At 31.4% G+C, this 26012-nt stretch overlaps 1 protein-coding gene and 1 pseudogene across 1 annotated transcript in view; one reads left to right on the top strand and one right to left on the bottom strand.

Annotated features, from left to right (window-relative positions):
- Window positions 1–26012, bottom strand: part of LOC147067470 (uncharacterized) — a 321606-nt gene that overhangs the window by 99688 nt on the left and 195906 nt on the right. The gene's annotated exons all lie outside the window — the stretch shown is intronic.
- LOC147067471 (uncharacterized) lies at window positions 2520–3705 on the top strand (annotated as a pseudogene).

The following is a 26012-nucleotide window of genomic DNA, read 5'->3' as shown; positions in this document are numbered from 1 at the left end:
CAGCCTGAAATGGTGTCAGATGATATTGAGAAGGCCAGACTCCAAAATAGACTACGCACATGACTCCAAATTTGTATTTGCAGTGACGACATGCATATCGTAAAACTGACAAATCAGATAAATTTTCAATTGTCTGACGTGAATGAAAATCCATCCCGAAGGGAAAACTATGGCGCCGTCTATACACACTTTACAATTATTATATTAAAATCCAACACCAAGTCACTATGATGAAAAGCTGTCTGCAAGACCTAGCGAGACAGACTGGCGAGAGCCAGCTGGCTCAGCTAGTAGTATATTATTAGTCTACGGTCAGTTACCTCTACTTTATTCTTGATATTTCATTAATAGTTTTCTTCTTTAAATTTACATGTACATTATTAACCTTTAGTTTGATCGTTATCTATGAAATCAAGTACTTTTTATTATAAATATCAAGTCAAAAATCAGTTAGTTGCATGGTAATAGCTATCATCAAATATGGATATTAATAGTAAACGGTACTGTTATAAAATGCTGTTTACACAATTTTACAGGAGAGTAAAAATAAAGTTTTGAATTCAGTCTGACAAGAGTTAGTTTATATGATCTTTTGAAGTATTTTATATCAAAATAAGCAGAATTAGAATTTCAACACAAACTTCAAATCATTTCTTTTAAAAAGATTGAATTTTTATTTATCTTGCATTTTAAACAGATATAATATGAACTTTTTTCACATTTGTTCAGATGCAGATATCTTTTAACGTTACTTTGTGACCAATAAAGTTGCAGCTCTAATATTATAATTAGTATAATTTGGAACATATTATGGAATAAAAGTATAAAATTATCAGTTATAATCGTCTGCCATCACAGCACCATGTTATTTAATCAATGGAAAATAATAAATAACCAATAATGTTTTATAATTTTAACCATTAAACTGTTTAGTTATTAATGAAAATACGTGTTAGAAAAATAATCCTGGAAAAATATTGGACGGAGTGGGATTTGTACTTACATTTTTCGCGACCTGGATGAATCTTCATATCCATTAAGGTACCAATCTATAAGACATATATTCACCCAGACAATGTAATATAATGTGAGATTGAATTCCATTGGGTAAAACTTTTTTAATATACGATTTTTTCATTACATAATATACTTCTGTGGTTTTTATAATTTATATTTTCATAATTATAATATTCTTCAATAATGTTAATATTATTCAGTAGATAACAAAAAAATAGTTATATTAGAATGTGTCAAACTAAGCATTCTGCGCCCGTGGTGGACGAGCGGTAAATGGAGTCGTCGGTATCGGTTTCGAACAGATTCACAATATGTTATTATTTATCAATAAGAGTTTATAACTAGAGTATGTCCCCAATAAGTTGAAGAAGTCACTAATATATAATAATACAATATATTATATTCAATAAGTTCTGAATATTATTATAGTATAATTATGATAGAATCATTGCCTAAAAAAGCCTTCTGAATACCAAATAATCGAGCTTAAAGTTGATTTTCAATCATTGTTTAAAAATAATAGTCCCTAATAATAATTTTTCAAAAATGTCAATCATGAGCTTGTGCTTACTATTATACTTACTTATACGTTTACAATAATTTACATACACTCACTATGGTCTGATTCTAGAATCTAAGTAATTCTATTTTTTTTCTATTTGATCCACTGTGACGATTAAATGAATTGGGCGAATGACTAAGAACCATTAATAAAAAAGTAACGTCTGTTTATATAACATTTAATTTGTAGGGGTATATATTACAATATATATAGCGAAAATATTGTATCTTTACTGATACTTTCAAACCCTCACAGTTCTTCGTCTTTCTGTCCGGAGTGAAAGCTGCAACCAATAAGCTTCTTCACTTGGTCACTCAAACTGAACTAAATGTTTTTCTCTAATTCACATTCTTTAAAAGCTTATCCAAATTCTTTATTTCACAGCGAGCTATATGTATTTTTTATGCACAATCTTTATATATGTAAAAATCTCGTGTCACGATGTTTGTCCTCCGAAATGGCTCGACCGATTTTTATGATTTTTTTTATGTATATTTGTTAGGTATGAGAATAGGTCAACAAGTATATTTCATATCGCTAGGTGATTAGGGTATCTCTATCCAAAAAATTTTTCTTTAATTTTTAAAAAAAAAAAAAAAATTGTATTTTTTTTTATTATTTGGCATATAATATAATATAATAAATAATATAATATAAATACCTATAACCCCAAATTTTCACCCTCCTACCCCCACCCTCGCATTTTTTAATCGCGATTTTATTATTTTTGTATGAACAAATTTAACCGTCGTTCGTGTTTCAAACAGAACGAAATTATTTATGTTGTTGAATGACAGATGGCGCTACGTCCGAGAAGAATTCAAGAGAAGCGTCGCGTCATTTTGACATTTCATTCGGCATATCACAACGCAGTGCGTGCAAAATTTTGTACGATTTATTTTAATTTATATATTTTTATGTGCGTGTATTACAGTGCACAATGCCAGCAAGAAGCAAGGGGAGCCATTTGGGCCGTCGAACGAATAAAGCAACAGATATGCAAAATAGTAGAGCAGAAAAAACAGACGAACAAATCAACAAGATAACAAAAACGTGCGTGTAAGCATGTCGCAATTGCGTGCATCTCAATCAAAAGAGGCACGAGATGAACGAAATCAACAACGATAATTGGAACGGAGCCAAGAGCGCCGGTTCGTAGTTAACACACGCAGAGCAAATGACCGACAACGCCCACAAGTACATCGAACATTTACATCCGCTTTGTTCCTTTGTCTCGCATTTGAGTACGAGCCCGATATTGAATATTCTGCTCATCCGAAAGTGCTGATTGGTGCTATGGACAAAGAATGTCCCCATTGTCATGCGCTCGAATTCAAACATGAGTCAGCCAGGATGTGTTGCGCATCAGGAAAAGTGCAACTACCAGAAATTGAGATACCACCAGAACCATTGAACGGCTTGCTCATCGGCACGGTTTCAGATTCAAACCTGTTCCTGAAGTCCATTCGCACATTCAATTCATGCTTCCAAATGACTTCGTCCGGAGCAACATAAATAGTTCACAATACTGCGGCAAATGGTCAACAATTCCATTCTACGTTCAAAATCAAAGGCCAAGTATACCACAAAGTAGGCTCATTGCTGCCAATGCCAAACGAACCACATACATTTTTACAAATCTACTTCATGGGCGCGGCGAGGACATCAATCATGTGGATGCACGTTGCGACTACAAAAGCCTCAATTCGCCTAATGCCAGGCGCATCGTCGGCAAACTGGATGCCCTGTTGAATGAGCACAATGAATTATTGAAATTCTTCAAAGCACACACGCACGAATTGCAAAGTGACAATCACGCTATTGTCATCAATCCTGATAAAACACCAGCTGGAGAGCACGTACGTCGATTCAATGCGACTGTTGTTGACGACATTGCTGGAATCATGGTTGGCGACCGCACATCGACGCGAGAAATCGTGATTCGAAGAAGAAACAATAATTTTGAGTTCATCGCTGACACACACCGTTCATACGACGCTCTCCAATATCCGCTAATTTTCTGGAAGGGACAAGACGGATATTGCATAAACAGTAAACAACGAGATCCTGTCACAGGTAATTCATTCATTATGAACATCATTACTCATTTTGAATTGAGAAAATGAATGGTTGATATTTTATTGTTTTTATCGGCGGTCATCGTCTACAGCACTCTATTCCTCTTTCTGTCATAGATCCCATCCCCACACACTTACGATACAACCAAAATATTCACTAGAAATAATTTATATGGCAGAACAACGTTTGCCGGGTCAGCTAGTATATTATATATTATTAAAGCCGTTCTTGTAAATTTTTGAATGACAGATTAATTGGTTTTGTGATCTTCATAACATTCAGGGGTACATTTTAAAGATTATCAATATAAAAATTAAAGGTTTTCAATCTCAAAATATTCTAAGTTCCATGCGCCATTTATGAATATAATTAAATAAAATGAGATTCTGTTAAAATTTCGACGACAAAAATTTTGGTGTTATTTAGTGTAGGTTAATGGTACTAAGCATTCACATGGTACATATTACCATTATGTTAGTAGCACGGAATCTACATACAAAGTATTAATCCATTGACGTATATTTTGTAAGTTAATGGTTCGAGATAGCAAATGGTACTTAAAAAGAAAAACGTTTAGTAATATAATTTAAATTGATAAAACACTCAGGACGAAATCGTATTATCCTTTTTTTTACTAAACGTACCCTTTGTGTACTAAATATATAAGTGTGAATTGAAAAATGAATCATTAAATTAATTGATAATGGCTTAATCAATACAACGTGTCTTGTTATAGGTACTATACATAAATAAAATATGTAAAAGGCATACATCTGTATATATTCCCGACCATGTCCGATCCTAATAAGACCATAATATGGGCCACAGAGTGGAGGTTTGTAGTAATAGTTTTTTTTTTGTTTTTACAAGAAATGGATGTCAGCTACTTGCTCAACCTATTAGGTCCATACTATAACTCATACACAAATTGAAAAACAATATGTGTACTTGCCAGACCCAGGATTCGAACTCGGGACCCACAGTTCGACGTTTAATTCGCGCGGCCATCGTGAGTGTATGTATATAACTTGGATTCCTTCATCGAAGCCAATCTTACCGTAGCATGCAGCAATGCTACAGGAGCGATATACGTGATTAATGACTAACATAGAATAAAGTGTGCAACGTGGTGATGGACGGTGGGTGTTTGCCATTATGTAAATTAAAATTATTCTTTTTACTGATTTATACAATACGATGGCATTATAGTAATTTTACCAATGCACTATAATAATTATATTTACAGTAAAAGTATATAATTAAATAGTAATATTAGAACAATGTACATATTATCAGAGAAATAAGATGCTCAAATAAATTATTAAGAAACAGATAATAATAATTTAATTATTATAAACGGGCGTATTTGATTAGATTTGTCTGACAAAAAATATGATTCATAAAAAATACATATCTACGCCTCAATGGGCTATCGAATGAATCAACCGCACGATATATATTATCAATCAGTAGCGAAGGGTGGAGGTAGGTTGTTAAGATCAGTCATAAATAGTGCACATTAAACTTTGTCAGTCATACGTATGAAATCAATGAAATAAAACTACAATTATTTACACACGGTGATGGTTAGTTTTTAAAATTCAATTAAGCCCTGCGAAACCAAGTCATAATAAATAATAGTCAAAAAATACTCGTCTATCTATAAAATATCTAAAATTATGCAATTAAATCATACATAACTTTGGATATTTTATAGATAGAATACTATTTTTTATCTATTATAGTTTTGTTTATGCAGGGTTTAATGAATTAAAAAAAAATAACTTACAATATGTGTATTCTTAATTAAATGAAAACAAATAAGTATGAGTGAAAAAGTGTGCACAATTTTATCGTATCATATAACAAAACTTTCGTGGTTTGGTTTAGGCAAAGTTTGATTGATTTTTAAAATTTAACTTTCACCATCTGTAAATTGAAGTCTTAATTCAATAATAAAAAAAAATACGTAAGACTTACAAAATGTGCACTATTTATGGCGGATCTTAACAACATACCTCCAGCCTTCGCTACTGGTATCAATAAATACAACGATTATCTTACTATGGATCATTTGAAAGATTTTTAATATTTATACTATCGACCGATGGTACTTGATGGAATTTTAATTTATATTCTAATGGATTTCAGTTTAAATTAGAATATAATATAATTTAGAATAATAAAATTTGAACAATTTTTGATGAATAAGTTAAATTTAAAGCCAAGATTTTTAGATGTTATATTAATTGCTAGTTTATCGTCAATACCATTAATCCACTGCACTGGTCGAAGTAATTGAGTTGATTTCAATTCCATTTGAGATGCAGAGTTATTCAAACTGTATCTTAAAGTTTCAGTACTTATTAACGTGATCCCAAAACTAAGGTCACTCAAGGTATGGTTAAGTTACTCTACGTAAACATTGGAGGCGGTGCATAAATCTTGTTCACTGAAAGCGTAATCTGTTCCAGTACCCCAAACGAGATGACACAGGTCAATTAAAATTCAAAGCAGGTGTTAATTTACGCGTCACGCGGTCCCAGAGCGTAATGCAACCTGGGATTAGAGAGCCAACTTACTAAGAGGAAATGCAAATTGGAGGTCCGCAACCTTTGAAGAGGCCATTATAAGAGTGAAATAAAATATTCTAGATGGCGAGGTTTTTTTAATTGTCAAAATTTAATCTTTTATGTTTTTAGGATTCTTTTTGATTACGCAACTGTCAAATGTAATCAACTGGCGACGTTAAAAAGTTAATCGCATTTAGATAGATTTACAAGAAGAAGATTTGTTATAAAAGCAATTAAAATTTTAAAAGCTTACTAAATTTAGTAAAGTTAACAAAGGATAGTTAAAAAGTACTTTTTGATTTTTGTGTTATATTTGTGGAAGTCATGGTGTTGTTTATGAAGAAGTTGAGATTTGGTTGTTGCTCCGATGGATGGAGGAGCGAGTTTTATTTGCAGCCTAAACAGTCGGTACAAGAGTATGTTATAGTAGTTATGTTACAATACTTATGATACTGTTCCGAGGTCCGAGTCTCGCTAGATTGAGATGTTGTGTGGAGCGATACAGAGACTGGGATACTAACATACCGGGAACTTATATTCGAGTGACATGTCCAATGAATAATATATCATCCACTATTTATGGACGTACTCACGATCAACATATTATCTTTTAAAGAATATGTAGGAAATAATTATTATAAATGAATCAGTTACTTTATATGGAGTTTAAGTCATTAGATATGGCTGACTATGTAGAAAAGCGGATATTGCGGAAATTATAATTGCAGTAAGCTATTTACTGAGTTCGTCATACTTGGACACTACGGTAAATGGATATTAAGGAATTCGTAATTGCGGTCAGTTATTTAATATCGCCGATCAATATGTTGACACGGATTGAATTGTTCATCCCCATATATTAAAGGCCAATGCTCGTGAAAGCATTTCTTGCTGTTGATATTACTACATAATTAATGCATTGTATAAAGGATATGCTACAAAAATTAACGTTATTAAATACTTACTATATGTACCTTTAGTTTTAATAATTATTAAGGGAGTTCTATTTATTATTATACATTGGCTATTTGACTTCACCGTACTAATGCAATAGTGATTAATATCTGCGAATCGTTTATTCAATTCATTCATTCAATCATTCTTCTTTCTATATTACTAAAAAATATTATTTGTTAGGATTTCGTAACTAAAAATCCTGGCCAGGATGATTCAGATAACCTTATCCTCAGCTTAACTCCACCCTTATCAAGCTAAATGTAAACAGTAACAAGATATTTTTGATACAATGGCGTACATATGGTTAAATATTAAAATTTCAGGTCTGTAGAATATAGAGTTAATTCAATGTGATACTTATCTCTAATACAATAAAGAACATACCCTAAAACCCACTTAGCGAATAAAAAAATAACCATGGTAAGAAAGTCGACATATCCGTTTTGTCGATAAGTGCGATCACATTTTTCCACCCTTAAGTACTAACCACTCCCATTCCACCCCTATCTTTCGTATTTGCCTCTTATCGACCTTCACCTGACGTTTACCTGAATATACATATCAACTAGTATTGGTTGTTACACTGGGTATCTCCATTTTTTATAACATACCATTGTAAATATTGTGTATTTTTGGCTTATTAATATAATATCAACCAATAACCTAAAATTCAAGTTTTTATTTGAATACGTATATAGCATTATTATTTAATTGTATGGCATCATTATGAATTGAGAATTTATTATGTAATATTTATTCAACATATATAATTTTGAAAAACACTTTCTGAGATAATATATTATAACCAATAGAAAAAATCTTTTTTTGAAAAAAAGTAAGCCAACCCGACGGGGACTTGAACCGAATCAAATTTCTCCAATATTTTGATACGGGGTTCGATTCCACGTCGGGTTGGCTTACTTTTTTTCAAAAAAAGATTTTTCTGTTGGTTATAATATATTCTCTCAGAAAGTGTTTTTCAAAATTATATATGTTCGATAATCAGAATGATATATTCTTAAATCTTGTGAATTATTCTTTGAATAAAAGAAATAGTTAATTATAATATTTATTTGTTATTAATTGATGTATATTGTATGTGCTCCTGAATATATTAATGTAAAAATATTCCAGTATTAGATTATTGTAAAATTGAATATATTCGCAGTATTGAACTGTAATGTACAATTAACATAAAGATTATAAAATTTTTAAAGCTTTAAAAATCATTAATTGAAATTTTTATTTTATAAATTTATTTTTTTCCACAATTTTACATAGGTACACAGTTGTTGTTCGATGTCTACGTGAAATTTTCCAGGTAAAGTTCGACATCACTTGCTGTTAGCTACGATTATTTTAATGCTTTTTCCTTTACTGCCGATAGGAAATTTTCAACCCCTAAATTTGAAAGAATGTAAAACAGTGTAGGTACCATAAAATATTCACAACAAACGTATTTGACAGTCATTTACTGTACTCTATTTACTATTCATCCAGTGTTTGAAAATACCAAATGTTTTATAATGATTATTTAATCTTAAAATAAATAACATTATATCCAAAACAAGTGATTACGAGTTAAATGGTTCTCAAACATTATACATACAAAATACTCATGTTTCTGCAAATATATAAATTAAGTGAAGCGACGAAACATGATTAATCTTTCATTAATTTTTCAAGACATTCATTTGGAGCTTAAGAACTATTTTATATGAAGACAGTAGCGTAGATTTGTCATCGCTTTACCGATAAAACAGACGAGTTCCATTCAATTCAGTACCTGAGGCAGTGAATAAACACATAAGTCTAAAGAGGTGTTGCAGTCTCTGTTTTACATACTCTTGGGAAATTCAGTGGATTGAATGAGACATTTAAACAATTTAATATATATTAGAGTTCATATTATATAATATTATGTACTTATATCATTTAATTTTACACCTTTTTACTCAGTTATTTTTCAATCTTTTATTGAAGTTATACTTCTTTAGGCGCGTTTGAAAAATCAGATCAGAGTGTGATCACAGTATAATACTCCAATCGTGACGATTATACAGTATAATATCATAGTTTATAATTGTTCCGTTGCCTAGGCAGCAAATTTATTATGTCGGATATTGTGCAATTCCTTACGTAAACAAACTATTAAACGTCATAGTGTGGCAGTTGTTACTTTAAAAAGAAATAAATACGAGTAATTATATAATTTAGTGAGAGTATATACTCTCACAAGACCCGAAAGACCTCCAAAGTAGAATGCAAGAACTCGCGGATGTCAGTCAAACGGTCGGTCTAAAGATAAATGTCTCAAAGACAAAAGTGATGAGGAACTGTATTTCGGACCCTGCGATTATCTGTATTTCTGGCACCCAACTCGAGCAAGTCAGCAGCTACGTCTATCTCGGACAGCAGGTGTCCATAGACGGAAGCATGCACGATGAAATTGCTCGAAGAACAAAGCTCGGATGGAGTGCTTTCGGACGTCTGAATATTATCTTCAAGAGTGACCTACCATTATGTCTTAAGCGTAAGGTGTTCAACCAATGTGTGCTACCCGTGCTCACGCATTGCTGCGAGACGTGGACCCTCAACACAAGAGATGTCCAAAGGCTAAGAGTCACACAGCGAGGCATGGAGAGGTGCATGTTGGGCATCACGCGAAAGGACCGTAAGAGGAACGAATGGGTTAGGAAGCAGACAAGAGTACGCGATGTAATAGACGTTGCCAAACAGCTGAAATGGAGATGGGCGGGACACATTGCTCGCCGAAAGGACGGCCGCTGGACAAATGCCGTCATCCAGTGGTACCCAAGGGGTACGAAACGGCCACAGGGTCGCCCTAAAAGCCGCTGGATTGACGAACTGGTAAAGTTCGGCGGAAATACGTGGCAGCGAACGACACAGGACCGAGAGAGTTGGAGAAAGCTTGGGGAGGCCTTCATCTAGCAGTGGATTGACCCCGGCTGATGATGATATAATTTAGTAATATAAGTTAAAATGTATAGAAATAAACCAACGGCTTTCCAATAAGCGGTTTTTTTTCTTGAGTGTGTAATTTAACAAGAAATTAAGAGCTAGTCGAAGAATCTAGGTTATCACAAGTTTTGTTTTTGTTTTGTTACGCCAAAGAAGTATAATTTAGCTTAAAGACATACGTTGCCAGCATATATGCATTCGATTTTTTTAAAACCATGAAAACCTGCCCAATATTAATGTTTGGTAGATTTACATTTTGACAAAAAAAATATATTTTATGAAGGCAGAACTATCATTTTACTTACTTTATCCTTCTGCAATGATTATTTACATAATAAATAAGTATCTACATTATTATTTATCCTACATAACACAGCATTACAATATGAATTATCGTAGTAAGAATGTATCTAACAGGTTTTTTACGAAACTTGTGTCAAGTGTCTGGTAAGGTAGCCTGATATAAAAAAAACTCAGTGAAAATCTAATTTCAATATTTTATTAAATTAAAAAAAAAATATATATAATATAATATGCGTAGAATAACCCTTTCAGTATCATTGTAATTTTTACACCGTGTTTTATACGGTGACCATTTTGTACGATAAAGTGTTTTTGATACAACACAGAATTTTTGAAAGCGAATGAAGGTATACGACAGATTTCAATTATTGAGCGCACCTTATTTATAAAAAAACATTTAAAATTACAATTTGAAACATAAATAAATACAAATTTATATACGATATGTAGTACTGATAATATTATATTTAACAAATATATTTTTTGTATATTATATTCGATGGATTTCGTGGATAATTCTTCATGAATTTGTATAACATAGCACTCATAGTAACAGAAAAATATTCTTATAGGTATAGGTGGTAGTTAGTATTGTATAGTATTGTTGAAGGGCCGACACTTTTAAACCTTTGTTACGTGAACATGTATAGCACACGTTACGTCAGAAAGGGTTGGAAATTGGAAGACTTTTATGTAGACGTAAATTACTTTTTTAATCGTATTGTGTTTATAAATAGTACAATTTGTTATACCTATATACCAACTACTTAAACAAATTGATAAACTTAATTGAATTACAGTGTTCGTCTTTAAAGCCGTGGGTGCTAGTTAGATTCCGCGTGTGTTCAAATTTTGTTTGACCTAGTAAGAGTAGAAAGGACCCAAAGGGCTCATAACTGTTTGACAATAATACTATAAAGGCTCATTTATACTCCAATTAAAAACGAAAAGAATACCTATTTTCTTCAATAATATGTATGTAAAAAAAAACAATTATTTTTTTATTCAATGTTCAATATCAAAATTGCAGTGTATGTGATTTTGCCTACGGTATATTTACGGGAGAGTTAAGATCTCAACCAATGGATCTATCACCAAATGGGATTTATGTATTCCATATGCCTGCTATTCAATGCATCAAAGGCTCTATGTTCCTATTGACTAGCTTCTCTTCTGCCATTTGGAGATTAAATTATAATCTTATCGTAGTAGATTTTAGGATTTCCACCGTGTGTCCTTCTTCCTTCTTTACTTGACGTTTCGGGCTCGTTGCAGAGGCCATTATCAAGAGATGATATGTTTTATGCTATGAAGGCCATTGAAATCCATATAAACCCTGAAAATATTAATAGGAATGATGGATTACGGTTAAAACGTCATGGCTTCCGGCACTATCAGCAAAATCCAATATTCGAGCCGGTATCCCTGGTCGTAACGATTGACAGATTACTCTGAGCAACGTTTGCCCTTAGCTAGTCGGATTCCTTCTGACATTCTTAGAGCAATGTTTACATTTACATACCTAGACTACATTTTCATCATAAAACATATCATCTCTTGATAATGGCCTCTGCAACGAGCCGGAAACATCGAGTGAAAAAGGACACACGATGGAAACCCAAAAATATACTACGATAAAAAACAACCGTGAAAACCTCAAACATTATATAAAGTATAATCTTAATTGCATTATATGGGTAAAAACAGGGCTCGAAATGGACCGGAGCGCCGTTCCGGTTCATAAAATTCACAAAACTATCGCTCCGTCTCGTGGAAATATTAATTTGACCGTCTGAGCTAGATATTTCATATAATAAAAAAAAATAACACACTTATTTTTATAAATCATATTTACAATTAATGTAGTAAAGTTGACATTTACGTAAAATTATCGAGCGCTCCGGTTCGTAAAATTTTCCATTTCGAGCGCTGGGTAAAAAGAATACATTGCATATAAAAACGCAGAAATTGCGCTGAGTGATCAGCAAAGAAGTCTGACTACATATTCATTGACAGTAATAAAAAATCTGGATGGTCAAAACTGCAATGGTTGAACTCCGCCACAGAGGACTTAAATATGCCAACCCAAAGCAATCAAAAAACGCTGGTAATCGATCGTCTAGGATTTGGAGGAAAATTCCCAGTATTGACAATTTGGGTAATGGATATCGGTAATGGGTATCGATAATGGGTAAAGTATCTCAGTATACTATATTAATAAACAATAATATAACCTATAATGTATCCAAAAACCCCTAAAAACTGTGTCATTATTTTCGTATTTCGCATATCTCAATGTGTAAGTAATGGAGAGAAGCATTTTTGCTTTTGACCTATTCATTTATTAATGAGTACACGACAAACAGACATTATATTGGTATTGAAAATATTCTACTTTTTATGTACTTAAACATTTATAAAATTATTTATCTACTGACACAGTATTATTAAAGTACCTGTATTTTGTTTTTATGGTCTCAGTCTCAATACTACAATATGTTGGTATTTTTTTGTAAGCCATTAGCATATTTTATTTCCATTTAATTTTAAAAAGAAATGTGTAGACTGGTCTCTATATCAAGCCATCTACGTCACAGCGCTTAGGCGATTTCTTCACATACCAGAGGCACCAAGCGGAAAAATACGGAGCTTGCAAATTGAGATATTTTTTTGATATTTTACAATTTCAACTGTTTTAGTATAGCCGTGTAGAACCTCATCATGCAGCGGTACTACAAAAGCAATCCACGCGTTGCGATATTATATTGATGGCATATAATAATTAACAACCAAAATTTTGGAAAGCTTTCCAGAAATTCTCTCAACACAACTTTGAAGAGAGCATACCGTTTGTTACGCCATGGGTTTAGGAGAAGAAGCATGTGTAGTGAACAATATAAAAGTAATAAATAATGTCTGCCAACTTTGTCATCTCAAGAACTGTCAAAAGGAAAGATCACTGTATGTAAAAATATATATTTTATATAAATGGCGAATTATTTTTCTACTCTATCGTATTTTTCATGAATGTTCACTTGTGTGTGTGTGTTTTAGTTCAAAAATATCTTGAGACCTAAATGTACGAGTTTCTTTGAGACAAACATAATCGTACATTTTTAATGACGTCCCCACTCACATTGCTACCTGTTTTCATCCCTAAATTATAGGGTGACATTCTGACAACTTACAAAATTGTTTGTATCTTACCTGTCAGAATAAATAATGGTGGCAATATACTATTGTAAAAAATGCAAAGTACTACCTAGTTACCCTGTGACTATATCCTGAATATAAAATAATCTTATGTGATGAAATACGCATTTTTTATGCAAATGAAATATTTAAAAAAAACATAATAAACTTTTACATTGTGTACTAAGTATCGCATTATAGTATATTATGCTTAAGGTACGTGCTATTTATTGCCTCTGAGACACAGTGGTAGTTAATAAAATTAATGTTTACGGTTAACATTAAATTTAAGAAAACCATTATATTATTTGAATTAGAATTTTAGGAAGATAACTTATAGTGGAGTAACTTAGAAGCGTCTAGTGACAGAATTACGAGATAATGTGAGACATTTTACTGAAATATATACAACATAATATAAATTAGATGAGATAATAATACATACCGCTTTATAAAACAATGATTATATTAATCTACGTCTTGTCAGATTAAATTAATCCAGGATATTTTAATCTGACTTAAAATTTAATTTTTCATTGATTTATTTATGTTTATTTATTTAAAATGTTTTTCATAATAAAATCAAACGTAATAACTATATTTTATTGATAAAACATATAATAAAAAAATAAAACACATTGAAAGCTTATTTTATAAAAGTTATTTTTAAATAAAATTGTTACTTAGCTTAGCTTTGACCAAAAAAAATATTTCTAAGCAGAATTAAATTTAAATTTAGATTGATTGATTAAAACAAAGATAATTCAAGTGCTTGTCTCATAATTAAACCAAATGTTCTGAATAACTATGTAAATACTCTACAGTATTATATAAATTATATTTCAGTTTGTTATAAATTTAAACAAAAATTAACCATTTAACAAAAAAGTTATTATGCCTACATATTTTTTTTGTTAATTATCGATATTGGATATTGGAATACTAAGAATTGAAGTATAATAAATTGGTTTATTGTATTAATAATTTCTTGATATCAAATGAAAATCTCTATATAAATACCTCAAAAATGTAATTCATTTAAATATTTTCCTTCATAAAAATAATGAACTGTCTACTAGTGTAAAGGTATACGAAAGATATAAATAATAAGAAAGGCTTGAATAATAACGAATTCTCTATCAGGTATCCTTATCAATGTTATATTTATTTTGTTATAAAATAATAAATCAAAAAATAAAAACTTATAAAATAATAAATCATATAAAACTTCACTGGAAGTTTCCGAGAATTCATTAGTAGTCATTGGTCACATGGTCTACCGCACAGACTGATCAACAATTAAATATACACAGCACCGATCCCCGTAGTAGTGGTTACATGTAAATTATACGTATTATATTTCACCGTAGCACAGTTTGCCGTGAGCTTTCTTATCGGAAAGAGATGACCGTATACTTTTCATGCCAATATTGGCAAAATTCATGAATTCAAGAATAAAACCTAACCTTACTTAACAAATAATCCAGTACATTGGCTATTTTCAATTTTTTTTTGACGTTGGCTTCCTGTAAACCGACAAAAGCCGTGTTTTATTTAGACATGAATTTTATTAAAACTATACGACCCAAAGAGGTTGAACGGTCTTTAATATACGACCATATTATATTTCCGATACAACATTTTACGGTGAAGTGTGATTCGGCGAAGTGCATACGTATAAATTTCAGGTGACGCGTAGTAGTTCTTATACATATGATTCCAGCTTAGACTCCCAGTGAGGTCATTTATGACATTTTATCAGAAGTATTTTTGTGACTGTTTTACTGTTATTATTAAACAACTGTCGCACTACTACTACTATTAACCTTATTTCACACTATGCGGATTTAACATTACTATAAAAATCCGAATTGGCAACAAGTTCACTCTCTTTTCACACTATACGGTTTATGCATGTTTTTTTTCCGTCACAAGCTTAGTTTGTGGTTGAGTGTTAGTGTCGATTTAAAACCGTCTAATGTGAAAGCATGCATTAAGGGATCGTGAATACAGTGGAATGGACGGTTGCTACACGGCGCCATTTCGGTTTTTAACCGTCGCCGTGTAATGTTATAAGCGCCATGCTCTCCTTCACGCGACTAAAAGATTGTCGCTGTTTGATGTTTTCAAGAACAATCAACAACTTATAATGTGAAAGGAGCGTTATAAGTAAGCCTATGAACCTGCTCAAAAAATACTCGAAATTGGTCTTGTCGTATTATTTGAATCCGAGACCCATTGGTTATCAAAAGCGCGTTCAACCTTTAGCCGGCTTGCACATCACAAATCGCCTCGTGTGCCTGACAGCCATAAATCAAAACTTCCGAGACCGACCGGCCAGTGTTGCATGACACAGCCTCGCACATCTATCTTGCGACAGTCGCGCGTAGCCTTTGAAACGTATTGATATTTGAATGCGGTGATCGGCGAGCCGGTATAGGAATGACCAATTCGTAGGTGTTTCTTCGTGACTTCGACCCTCCAACGCGGAGCCCAAGAAGTATGCAACATGTCGATTGCAATAGCCAGATGTTTTTTTCAGACGAAACAGTTGCATTCGATCATTATGCGGAGCTTCATTTGGCAACATTCGTTAAATAACGATGACGTCACATCGACGTATTCGACACATTTTTAGTGTGAGACGAGTTCTGATATGCGAGCCGGCTTACATCTCTGCGGCGGGCGTATAAACGCCTGAAACGGAAAAAAATGTGTTAAAAAGGTAAAGCGTAAAATATTTTTAATCTAATCATTTTCCTTTACTATTTTTAAACAATTAATAACTGTGATCTCAAACCTTTATCAGGCCAATCCTGCCCACGCTGATGTACTAATTGGAGGGGTGAACCTTATAAAAAAGAAAGGATAAGTAAAAATTAAATATTTTTTTGAAGAAGGATCATCAGAGCTACCTGTGAAGATTTCACGTAGCGAGGAAGCTACGCCATGAACTGTATTTATTTTGCAATCTTTCCACCGTCTTATATTTTGAAAGTGGGACTACTTTATTGGGTAGGCCATGTCTAAAAAATAAAAGACATCCAAACACCCAAGAGAATAGACCGGACTGGAAAATTAAAGACTGTAATGGAAACCTGGAAAATATAAACCTACCATCTATCTCTGGGACCCTGAGAACTCTAGCGGACAAGGGAAATAGAGAAGTTTTATAAAATATATGTATTACTCTGTATTTACCATAATATAATTATTATTAAAAATAAAATGACAAACATTTTTCATAAGTATATAATATTTTAAAAATACATAATTTTAACTCTTATTAGAAAGAAAAAAAATATACTGAGTGGAATTCGAACTCATATCTTTCACTGTTCGGGTGAGTAATTTTATCATTTAAGCCATTAATCTAAATATGATTGATGCAAATTATATATAATAACTACACTATTGGGGGTGTCTTAAAATTCGCCAAGGAATACAGCTATATTTGTGATTAAATCAATGTAAGTAATTGATATTACTTACTTGATTATTACAAACGGCATTAGATGTAACTCTTTCTTATTCTTATGTATAATAAAAAATATTTATTAAATTAGTTTTATTCAATATTGAATACCTATTTACAGCATTTAAAAATTTATGTTTTAATTATTCAACATATGGAATTTTGAGAAACGTCAGAATCATAATTGAGAAAATTTGTAAGTACATATTTTAATTTCTTTCATATTGTTAATTAATGTCAATTTTTAGTGGAAATGCATTGCAATATTATCTTGTACTAGTTCCATTTATTTGAATATTAGTCACGGCTGGTTTCGCCCTCTTCAAAGGGATTTGTTAATAATCATTGGTAAAGAATATAATATACTAACAGAGATAGTTAGTTACTTATATCAGTAAAATTTAGAAAATTAATTATTAATAACATGTGTAATAATCATTGGAAATTCCATGTTTAAAAATAAATCAAATACATTTACCTAGATTATCATAAAATATTATTATAATCGCATTAAGGTGCTTAAGCTGCATAAAGTTCAAATTTATTTAATCATTATTCATATTTTCAATAAATGCCTTTTTAAATTTACTGGTATAAATATTATGTGTATTATTGTATTGTCTTTACATGTTGACAATATCCCTTTAAAGCGGACAAAACCGGTACTGACTAATATTAAAATAAGTGAAACTAGTAGGTACCTACCAAATATTGTGATTTATTTAAAATAATACCTTTTTATATAAACTCAAAGTTTGACTTTTGTATTTACATAATATATTATATAGAAAAATACCCATAAAATTAAAAAAAACGGGCAGTTGATATAACAATTTAAATTTTAAGTGTGTGAGTAAAAAGAGTGGCATTTTTTAATAGACTAATAGATAAGATGGTAAGATTGGTAAGGATTTAAATTCCTATATATTTATATATCTTTTGTAACTTTAGACTTAAGCGGGCACTTATTCTCGATAAAAATAACTGTATGAGTAAAACATGTGTCCAATTAAATTTAATTGTCTATCTTTGATCATACTGATGAGTACCAAATAAAATATTATTTTAAATAACTTAATGCTGAAAGTATTGGAAATGAATGAAAACGTTTCTTAAAAGCGATCAATAATCACGTTGGAATGTATTACTGATAATGAAAATTAATTAGTATTATAGTATATTAACGTTGTGTTTACTGAAAAAATATATTGTATGGTATATAATATTATAAAAAATATAAAATTATTTCTCTCGAATATAATAATACATTTTGGGATATTTTCCACATTTTTTTTTCTGATAAAAATGTAATAAAACTATATCACACTCAAAATATATTGAAGACAGCGGCCATAAAATACAGTTAATGGTTTAGAGAAACCATGGGCGCCCCACTTAATTACAGCTAACCCTAAGAAAATTTCTCTTTGTAGAACAACATCCGTCAAAGTTAAAGCAGAAATAAAACTAAAAGGGCAGGGCCATAAAGAAAACATCCATAGAAAAGAAACACATGTAAAGGTAATACCTTAAACCTGTTTATTGCACGCATGTTTATAGACCTAACTTAGGTATACCTAAAGTTATTTCGTGAATAATGGTTCCGTGCAAATGTAGAACGTGCATAAGAATAATCTTCATTCTTGCTACCCACAGTATTTCCTGTACGATTTAGGTATCTACTAGAGGCGAAGGATGGAGGTAGGCTGTTAATATCTGACATAAATAGTGTACACTAAATTTTATCAGTCATACGTATTTATTTTCATTAAATTAAATTACTCATAGGGTCAATCAGAATATTATTTCCGACTGCACTTTTTTTTTCTTTTTTTTTTCGACCATGTCCGACCCTAATAGGATCATATGGGCGTCCACAGAGTAGAGGTTTGTAATTTTAATAGTTTAATAGTTCTCCACCTCTCTGAAAACAATGTGAAGATCATCAACTTGATTTACACACGTTGTTATAAATCATGTTTCTTCTTTAGACCATGTCCGATCCTAATAGGATCATATGGGCCTCCACAGAGTAGAGGTTTGTATTAACAGATTTTATTTTTTACGATAAATGGATGTCAGCCACTTTCTCAACCTATTAGGTCCATACTCTGACTCACACGCAAATTGAAAAACAATATGTGTACTTGTCAGACCCAGGATTCGAACCTGAGACCCACGGCGTGATAGTCCAACGCTTAAGCCGCGCGGCCACCGTGGGTGTTGCACTTACACGAAGCGTATTGCATCATTTTCTTTCGCTCTGCGTCGGTCAATTAACGTCATCTTTTCTGTCAAAATTATATATGTCATGCTTATGGGGTATGTTTATAGTATGATACATCATTTAGCAAAAATTGTTGATTATTCAATGCAGATATTTATATTTGACAGAATATGGATAAAAAAAATGACGAACCACTTACGACTATTTATTCCGCGTAAAAACCGTTAATATAACCTACAGACCTACGAACTTATCTGAAGATTGGAATGGGGGAGCCACTGTCGAAAATTATCCAATCAAGACTCGCAACTGAACAAAATCTGATATTCGATAGACATTTTCAAAATGTCGTCCTATCGTAGTTCGTAGTTCTATTTTTGGCCAATCTACAGAAAAGTTTGTCGGTCTGTACATTCTATTTAAATTTATAATCTTTGCTTCCGCGTAAAATAGTATAAAAATGTATGATGCCAAACAATATTTTATGAAAATGCAATGCAATGCAAATACAATATGAAAAAATATTTTGTATTTAAAAGATAAAGTAATCTTTTTTATCTCAGATGAAAGATAGATTTATATAATAGATAGGTACTGAATATTTGAATTGTAATCAAGTCATTAGTCTGATTGGAAACGTAGTTCCTAATGTTACTACTGTTCTATATTTTTTATTTAAAATTTCTTTTACTTTTTTCGTGTTATTTTACATCAGAATAGAACATCTCCTCGCATATTATACTATCCTTTTACTTTAATGATATTAAATGTTCTCTAAATCTCCCACGGTGGCCGCGTGGCTTAAGCGTTGGACTATCATGCCGTGGGTCTCAGGTTTGAATCCTGGGTCTGGCAAGTACACATTGTTTTTCAATTTGTGTGTGAGTCAGGGTATGGACCTATTAGGTTGAGCAAGTGGCTGACATCCATTTCTCGTAAAAAACAAAATCTGTTAATACAAACCTCTACTCTGTGGAGGCCCATATGATCCTATTAGGATCGGACATGGTCGTAAAAAAAAATCTCCTTAGTTAGAAGCAGACTTGAGGATGGCTTTATAATCTGGGCGCCGCATCTGTTGAAGTACGGCCATATGGTGGAGAGAGTCAGAAGAATTATTTGAGACTCCATTACTTTCGGCTGTATGGATATTATCCGTATATTATATTTATCCGGCTGACTCTTAGGTATCCTTACATACTATAGCTTAAAGTTTTGAAGGAATCTTTATTTAGCTATATATTTGTGACACTCTACCATTCTTAGTAGTATTGGCTTCTGTGTCTCTGATGATTATCTAAGAAATCGGGGGCATCCGTTGTTTGATGCAGAACTAACCTGCCTTTAGTAATGCCAATTGGGAGGGCAATAACTATGTTCCATCAAATGGCTTCGTATATTGATATATTCCACTTGCGTGAGAGTGAGTTTAGATGGACGTTTTTGTATAAGTTTTTAAGATAGAGTCTATCAACCTAGTTCACTCTGTGTGTTTCCATGTACTTTTATTTTAATTATTACTTTGTATTTTTATTTAAATATTCTTAACACTTATTTTTATGTCATTTCATAAACACTCTGAATTTATAATTTGCCATGTTCATTATAATTTAAAATAAATAAATTCGAATTTGAAATGATTATATTTTATATCAGATTCATTTTTTTTATGCAATATATGCTATTGCAGCTAAATAAGTTTACTTTAAAACAAATGTTTCGTTTTTAGATTAACACAGTTTACCTCTTGAATGCCGACATTGTAATATATTAAACATAGTATTGTAAGTATACAGTGGTAAACTGGATTAATCTACAAAAACAAATGTTTTCCGGTCTAGTCAAAAAACAAAGTTTTGTTATTGTTTTCGTCCGCTACTTGTTTATTTAGCGAAGAACAGTGTTATGTAACTTGTTCCAAACATAACACGATACGCATTTCAATTAAAATTGCATGCGCTTGAAGCGTTTTGTGCCTTTCAAATATATGTTACCTAATTATTTATAAACCATACCAAAATTGTTATTTTTTTTACTATCCAATCAAGTTCACTTGATCGTATATTATATATTATGTATATCTCATTCTGGCATACTTTAATTTATTAGGGTACGTAATAAAAATCCCATGATCTCATATTATTATTATGTAAGTCATTGCTGATACATATTCAAAATAAAACCATTACCTATATATTATATATATGGCTTAATTACGGTGAGCTAATCATTAAAATATATTAAAATGACGTATTCCTCTCGTAATACCAAATTTTTAAGGGTTCTGGAAACTAAAATGACAGTGTCCATTCTGAAAAAATGTTAGCAAATCTCTCTTATACGTATAATATCTGAAAACAGCATTCTAAAATATTATTTGCATACTAACAATAAATGACTATTTAAAATATTTTTTTTATAAGTACTACTTACTTATAAGAGAAAAATGTAATGCTTTTATTTGTTTTCTAACATTTTTACCACGTTTTTATTAGCTCATATTCTTGTTTGTCTTGTACCTTGTGTGTACAGTACAAATTTTTTCTTGTTTTTCCAAGATTTTCAACTAAAATCCCGACTAGCTAGACATGCGAAACTTTTAGAATATATCAGAACACGACGATAATGCATTAATACTTTTAGCCATTTTTATGCAGAATTGAATTCATTTTCAGTTAATTCTGTTTTGCATGGAAAGTTATTATTGTTGGTAGCTAAGGGGGTCCTAGCAACTAAACTATTAATATATACGTGTGCCTTACTATGGAAATCAATATGAAATGTCAAAATGACATTTCAGTATTCTATATTTATTCAGTATTTCTATCAAGTAGAATAAAAAGTTTTTATTAATACATAGAATTGTCAAGTTTATATGATTCAATAGAAAATTTAAAAACGTGGTATATGAAAAGTTCTGTAAAGTCTTGTAATTATTATAAAATGATAATTTTTATGTTTTTTTCCGAGTCCACATTTTGACGAGGATCGGTTTCAATCGTTTCACTTTGACGTTTTCAACTAATATAAAAAAGCCTGACGTTCAGCTATGTAACTATTCTTGAATATTCATTTTTTTTTGCTTTAAAAATACTTCAATTAAATTTACTTGGCTTTACCGAAAAAATATACCTACTTCAAGTAGTATAAAATGAGTATTAGTTAAGAACAGTTAAGTATTTTTAAAACATTGTTTTTACGTTTAAAACTATAAATCAATATTCAAAGCACGTCTTCATAGATTAGAACAATTATTGATTAATAAAATTAACTACTTAGTTTGGAATGACTAAATAATTAGCCTATCAGTTAAGGCTATACCTCAGTTGAGGCATGGTCTAAAAAGATCATGGCTAGGCGATGCCCAGATTTTGCAAATGACGCGTGCCGAACGAAATATAATTTGTCATATAAATCCAACATGCGTCCATTTAATGTTCTGTGTATTGTTCTATTAGTAACAAAATAATATATTCATTGACATGTTTTCTTTTTCAAGTAAATGGGTAACGTTTTTTAGTCATCTTTACACGATTTAAGAATTAATACCCCCGTCGCCATCACGAAACAAATTGACGTGTTCACAGCTCGACGTTCGCTCTCCAATTGCCAGTGAGTCTAAAATTTCGTCGCACCTATAGTTGAAAATTATTTGCCGTTTCACTGAAGTACCATCTTAAACAATCGATGCAATACTAATCACGCAAACATTCTCTAATGCTTTCCGATGTGTTATTCCAAATAATTATGTATTTATATTCAATAACAAATGCTACATTTTTAAATACGGTGTAAAAGACATTAGTGTTCTCGATATTTATATACGGAGTCGAGTCGTGGATCCTGAAGGCAAGAGAACGGAAAGCAATTGATGCCTTTGAAATGTGGTGTTGGCGTCGAATGCTTCGCATTTCTTGGACGGAGCACAGGACGAACCAATCAATCATCCAGAGACTGAAGAAAAAGTAACGGCTCTCGACGATATGTCTGAGAAAAATTCTGCAGTTTTTTGGACATATTGTCAGGCGCAGACCGGACAACCTGGAGAGACTGGTAGTTTTGGGTAGCCTCCAGAGAAGGCAAAGCAGAGGAAGAGCGTCTGCGCGATGGAGCGACCAAGTAAAAGAGCTGACTGGGGTCACCATCCATTCTGCCCTGAGAGAAGCGGAAGATCGAGAAGGATGGAAAGTCTTGGTCGCTCAAAGGATGGCGAAATTTAAATATGGTCACGATCCTCAGCCATGGGTGCACGACCAAGAAGAGTAAAAGAAAATGTAATGTAACGTCTTCCCAATAAGCATTGATTAATACTGTATGAGAAAAAAATATTACATATTTTAATACTCAGGAAGATTTTAAATTGTTAATTACGAACATATTAAACTTGTTGCAGAATATTTCCAATATCGATTAGCAAATTTACTTGCCGAATAAAATTAGATTGACTGAAAATTAACTTTCAGAATTAATATACCACACCACGTACCATATGTTGGCATTTTAAATTTCACGGAAATTTGGTAAAATTTCAGTTTTGACGTTGATGTAAACTTGTTTTTAATTAACTACTTTATGCCTGTATGAATATAATTTTAGTCACGTTAAAATGTTAAAATTGAACTAATCAACAACTTAAAAACCGATCGTGTTTCTTAAAAATGCTGAGCGAAAGTTTGCTATGGATTTATATTGAAAAAAAAATACAAGATGAAAAGAACTTTTTATATACCACGTTTTTAAATTTTCTGTTGAATCATATAAACTTGACAATTCTATGTATTTAAAAAAAATATTGTACTTGATATAAATACTGAATAATAATATAGAATACTGAAATGTCATTTTGACATTTCATATTGATTTCCATAGTAACGCACGTATATATTAATAATTTAGTTACTATAACCCCCTTAGCAACCAACAATAATAACTTTCTATACAAAACAGAAATAACTGAAAATGAATTCAATTCTGTTTAGTATTAAAAAAATGCATTGTCGTCGTGTTCTGATATATTGTAAAAGTTTCAAATGTCTAGCTAGTAGGGAAGTTAGTTAAAAATCTTCAATCGTCTAACACAAATCTTGGACAAACAAGACAAAATAATAATATGTACTAGACAAACAAGAATACGAGCTAATAAAAACGAGGGAATAATAATAAAATAATATCTACCCTTAATGACTTACTGAGCGTTAAAGACTACGAATATGCACATATAATATTAAAATATAATATTACTGTCATTGATACACTTAGTGTACGGAATATATATATATATTCCGTACACTAAGTGTATCAATGACAGTAATATTATATATATATACATGTAAGATTCATTACCATAGCACTTAAAATATGTGAAACGAATTCAACGAGATACAATAATATTCACTGTGATTAGTATGTAGGCAAAATTTTGGGTTTAAGCCCAGATGGGCAGGTACACGGGTCTGACATTTCTATAGCGGAAACGGAAGAAGAAGGGATGCTTTGACTCGTGATGTTAGGAGAGGGTAGTATAAAAGCATTACCTCACACGAGCTGCGTTCTAAAACAACATATTTTAATACGTTTATATGCCAAAACAAAGGGGGTGAGACAAAATAAACTTGAGTGATAAAATATGTTCTGCTAAGGTGAAGGTTATAAAAATAAAATTTATATACCGTGTTTGTTATTAATGTTTGTATATAAAATATAGAGAATATTATTATAATTCTCGTTAGAAAAATCTTCTTAACATAATAATATAATGTCAAAAAACAAGTATGATCATTGAGATAACTTTACAAATTCGTATATTTGCACAATGTTATTCAAACTTTACAAAAATATAGATAAAAAACGAATTATTTACAAGATATACATTGAGATACTAACTTAGCTTATTTGGTTAAAATTTCTCATCGGAAAGTGAAAGATATACATATTATGTTGAAATCAGTATCAAGTTTTCTTTATTATTCCTGGCACTACCACAATATGCGTGTCTTCGTTTCTTCTCCAGCTCTGTCCAAACCCGCTTATATCTAGCTTAGGATGACTCAGATCATTATATTTAATAATATGATAACTTAGTTTCAAAACCATTAAGAAAACATTATGAAAAAAACTTAATTTATAAAAAGGAAACCAAATAATAAATACTACATACTATTTAGTAAAAACTAAGATAATCAAATAAAAAAATACAATTCAAGGACTACTGCCTGTCTTCCTGCTAAATGTGACATATTTGGCTAATTCAGTATACATAGTGCCAATTAGAATTGAAACATGCAGATAAATTTTCAACAGTCAGCCGAGAAGAAAATTTGTTCTTTATCTAATAGCAAAAACATATGTACTTGCAATTTCAAAATCTGTATAAGTAGCTGGTTTGATGCGTGATTAAAAACTATTCATATTTCTCTGCTTTTTATAAGAAAATTTAAATTTGGAGATTTACAACAGATAAAATGATTTAGATTGTATTCAATCACTTTATAAAAAAATATTAGTAAAATAGGTCATTCGGTCCCAATTATATATTAGTATGATCCACATTTTCTAGAACACAAAAATACCAACCACCAGATTAAGGCCTTTTTTTTAAATTGTGTTAACTATCAATTCAAGGTAGAAATGCGCTGTATTAATATT

The sequence above is a fragment of the Rhyacophila brunnea genome, unplaced genomic scaffold, assembly GCF_057557595.1.
Source record: "Rhyacophila brunnea isolate RB1 unplaced genomic scaffold, BYU_Rbru_1.0 scaffold_4, whole genome shotgun sequence".
In the NCBI taxonomy this organism is placed as follows: Eukaryota; Metazoa; Arthropoda; class Insecta; order Trichoptera; family Rhyacophilidae; genus Rhyacophila; species Rhyacophila brunnea.
Note: the sequence above shows the minus strand (reverse complement) of the source record. Positions and strands in the feature narration are given on the sequence as shown.